Consider the following 4,991-nt stretch of genomic DNA (forward strand, 5'->3'; position numbering starts at 1 on the left):
TTTGATCTTTCTTTTTTTTTTTTAAGATTTTATTTATTTATTTGACAGATCACAAGTAGGCAGAGAGGCAGGCAGAGAGAGAGAGGAGGAAGCAGGCTCCTTGCTGAGCAGAGAGCCCGATGCGGGGCTCGATCCCAGGACCCTGAGATCATGATCTGAGCAAAAGGCAGAGGCTTAACCCACTGAGCCACCCAGGCGCCCCGCTCTGATCTTTCTTAGTGGGAAATTAATAATATCTGAAAATAAAAAGTAAAAAATTAGGTTAAGAATTTAATAGTCATAACAGCAAGCTTGGACTTTGGAAAGAGGAAAGTAAGTTCCAGAGGGAAGATTGGACAGTTGGCGAGTTTGCCTCTAGGAAGCAGGAGTGGCAGTAGGGGAGGGACCGCTCTTTCTCCTAACAGGTTTAATTTTACTGTTTGACTTTTTATGTTATATACGTGTACTAATCTGATAACTAAAACAATTGTGAAGCTAATGGGACTATTCCAGTGAGAGGGAAAACACAAGTATAGAAGAAACAGACAAATGGACCAGGTAAGATTTCTGACTACACACATTGGTATGATAATCCAAAAAGTAAATGGCCTTAAATGCAAGAAAAGATAGTTCTTCTGGTCTTTTGAACAAGAGGAAAGGATGATAGGATCAGAGCAAATGATGGTAGCTCTCTGTGTCTGGTGGTAGGAAACTGAAGAGTGTCTTGATTTTATTATCTCTATGACCACAGCATGAGAGTAAAATGTAAGCAAAGTGCTACTGCTTTTCCCTGAGGCCCAGCTGTGATGACAATGAGAGGATTTTTTTTAATGATTTAAAAAATGTTCATTCTTTTTTTTGGATTATTTTTGTTATTATGTTCCTCCTTATAGCCTGATACATTACTACTTAATTTATTTTGTATGCTTCCTTTCATAATTTCTTTTTTCCTTCCACTTAGTCTCAGGTTTACTCCCCTCAAGTGACTTCAGTCTTTTGAAGATGTGTTCTTTTCTGTTCTCTGAATAACCAAAGTAAGGTTTGTTTACAGATACCTGAGGGCTGTTAGCATCTGCAGAAAAATTACAACTGTCTACATCATCCCTATAATTTCTGAACTCCTGTGCTTTGGATAGTATATTGTCAAAATGTTAAACAAGTTTGAAATCGAATGGGAATACAAAACAAAGTCTACTGTGCATAACTTTCTGTCTTGTAGAGCCTGTGGATGTGCTCTGGGCCTAAGAAAGAATTTGGTATGCCTGATGATAGTGACGAGAGAAAGCTGCATAGACATTGAAGGATGCTCATTCTAAGTCTGACGGTTAGAACTGGGTCCACCAACCACCAATGTTTCCTGCTCTCAGCCCACATAGATGATAGTTATTAAGCAACTGGGTGTTGGTATCACTGCAGTTGAATCCTCTATTGCTTACTAGCTGTGTGTTCTTGGGCAAGTTACTGAAACTCTGAGTTCATTGCCCCATTTCTTAAAATGTTGATAATAACTTTGTTACCTTATAGGAATGTTGTGACAATCGAATGACAGAGTAGATATGAATGCACCTGTTACACCTGACATACATACAAGCATAAATTGGCTACAGGAGGCAGTAGCTCCTGTATAAATGTGGGTTTATCATGAAACTAATAAAGCTTCAGCTTCAAAGCTCCCTTACTTGCACAGATGAGCTCCTTCCAGGGATCTGGGAGAAAATCTGGTAATGTGATTGCATATTCAAGTGTTTTCATAAAAACTGCAAAATGTTTTAACTGCAATTGTAAGACCATTGCCTTTCACATCAACTTTCTGTCACTCTTCCTTCCCCTTGTACTAGGGGGTGTTGTAGTGGCCACAGGAATTTTGAGGCTCCTACCAAGGAAAGATGAGTTGGGAATACATTTAGTTTGAGTTTTGTGGGCTGTATGTATGTGGGTTACAAATGTTCACATACAGTTAAGCTGCTGCTAGCTGTTCTGGTAGGAATGGCTTCTAGGAATAATCCTACTGCCCACCATGCCAGTTCCCTAAAACCTGTAAAACAAACAAACAAGTACAGGATCATATGTTGTATCATGATATAAACATGTCCTATTACACTCGAGTAATGGAGTAATGGATAATGGATAATGAAGGAGTAATGGATAATGGAGTAATGGATAATGAAGGAGAAACAATGTTTGAAAAGTATGGAGCCAAATGTCTTTTGGGAAAGTCCTCTATAAGATGTGTAAATTTTCCAGAGGTGAATTTAGTTCTCATTAATACCTAGAAAAAAACAGAAGTTGTGTTAAAAATATACTCAATAATTCACCATATATAATTATCAATGCATGATCATTTTTTCTCTCTTGATGAAATTTGTGTGAAATTTATCCCAATATCTATATTTACAGCACAAAACCTGTAGAGGTATTGAAGATGTGGTACACCTGGGTGCAAAGCCATGTTTTATGCATCCCAACATACTGCATCTCATTATCAATAGCAAGTTGTAAGGCTTACTTAAAAAAAAAAAAAACTAGCAGTACTATAACGAATTTCATCAGCCATGTTTCAGGCTGAGTTATATTTCTGTTACCTCTTTAGAGACAATATACCACAAAATTTCCAATATGAAGAAGTATTCAAAGGTTATGCAATCTAAGAAAAAGAATTATAGCATATGTCAGGCAATTAGTAAAAATATGGTGTTTATATTGATTTTGTGATGTCTATCAGCTTTGATAAGTTTGTAGTTTATTGTAATTGTTTTACCCATTCAAAATAAATATTCACTTTTCTAACAAGTTTTGTAGTAATATTTTAGTTTTTTTCTCTTAAAGAGCCCCCTCCCCAAATTGTATGAATCTCAAACCTCAGGAAACTTGACACTGTCTATACTGTGAGATAATGCATGATAGAACAGTTTTTCCAGAAAGGGACATTAGTTCACTCCTAACACTGCTGAGAGCTTCCAGTTAAGCACTAAACTCAAATGAATCATACCACAGACTGGGCTCCTCTCAGAAATTGACTTCTTTTCTTTTAGTACCTAACTGCAGTCTCTTAATTCTCCATAATGGATCAGCTGCATCCTAGAGCAGATGCTGGCCAAAGCCTATGGGCATCCTTGCACTTAATGACTTTCTCTTTCAAATTAACATGAGACCTCTCAAGTCTTGTTTCCTCCCAACAAAATGGGGCAGCCAGGACATGGGATCTAGAGATACCAAAGGAAAATCTGTGATGTTGTTTTTGTTACTGCTCTAAGAATTTCTTAATTTCTCTCTTCCCACCCCATTTTTTTAAAATGAAGGATAAATCTAGGAAATTGTCTTTATGTCTTACAAATCCAAAATGGGGCTTGAATTGTTTCTGAGATAAAAGCAGGTGCCCTTTGTTGTGGGGATTAGAAATAAAATATTAATATTGTGGATCTAAATTTAAGTTTCATCTTTATCAAGGTTGAAACCTTTTTTTAAATAAGATCTATGCCCTGGTTTCTCAACTCCCAAAACAAGCTTGTTGAACCAACTTCTTGAGCTAGAAACCATGGGAAAGAAAAGACAGCAGAGCAAACATGAAGCTGCAGCATTTTGTTAATCTGTAAATTAAACCATCCTCACATGGTCTGTCTTCCTTCTGCCTGGATCAGACATCTGCTTGTTTGTCTTTTCCAATCAGGCAGTGTTTCATTCCTTCCCTTCCTCTCTGAAATGTTTCTTTATTTTCAGATTTGTAGAAAGGGCTTTACATAATGGCTATATTTATTCCTTTTGTAGCTCTTGGAATAAAATGTATCTCTGTAGCTCATATACATTTAAGTTTAGTGATTTCCTGTCTTCTTGGTCAATGTTTGTGTCTCTTAGGGTATTGAGTTTGTTTTGTGAAAAAGATGCTGAGAACCTCTTTCCAAAATTGTCTCAGATTAAGTGACCTTCTACTTAGAGTCTTTATTTCTTTATTTCTTAGCTGATGCTTTCCTCCTTTTCCCCTCCAATTCCCTATTCTTTATTCCTTCCCCTGGCCACTTTATCATTCAAGGAAGGGTGGGGAGAGCGAGAAGTTATTTGCTGATTCCCATACTCTCTCCTGGGACTTGAAGGTGACTTGGTGTACCCTGACAAGATGACTGCTGATGACATCAGGCAAGAGAGCAGTTTCCTCCCAGAGACCATTTGGATCTGAGACTGGGTTGCAACCATTGATGAAATCAGAACATCACGTAAGGAAAGGACATTCTGAGCCACAGATAGAAGTAACGGATTGTGCGTTTAGGACAGTGCTTCTTAGAATTGCGAAATGAAGTTTTATCTTTCTGCTTCTGGGAGAGCTGCAGCCCCAATCCTGCTTATGATGATCATTTTGAGAAAATACTCACTCAGAGTACAAAAAAAACTTTAAAAACTTTGGATTAGAGCTTATGTCTCTCCAGCCCTCTGAACTCAAGGTCCAACCTGCATTTTTATTTATGTTTAATCCACATTCTTCACTTAGTCCCCAGTGTTCTTCTTAATAATTTGTCTCTTACATCTTCGGTCCTTATTCCAGCCACAAGGGAAACATCTTCAGAGATCCAAGCGGCAACAAAAAATGTTGTGTATATCTTGACTCTTTGATTAGTGTATCCTCACAGACCTTCAGTACCTCTTGTGTGACTATCTGAAATCAAGGCTTAATTTATCTATGTACCACGACTATTACATGTTCCATTTCCACTGGATAGGGATGGTCACCAGCTATTTAACAATTATTTTTGTGCTACACCTTTTATAATTAAACTTAATAGTACAGAAAAAAAATTTAAGTATGCACAAATTAAGAAGAAAAGAGCAAGAGAAAACAGGACAACCATTAAATGTCAATATTTGAGATTCTTGTTAGCCAAGGCAAAAAGCAAAAACTGATGAATTAATATTATCCCATAAAAGGAAATGTACCAATTCCTCAGATGATACCTTTTTAAATGTTGACTTGTTAATGTAATTGGTTATATTACAACATCCCAATAAGATCAGTATCTCCTCTG

The sequence above is a fragment of the Martes martes genome (assembly GCF_963455335.1).
Source record: "Martes martes genome assembly, chromosome: 3".
Classification (NCBI taxonomy): domain Eukaryota; kingdom Metazoa; phylum Chordata; class Mammalia; order Carnivora; family Mustelidae; genus Martes; species Martes martes.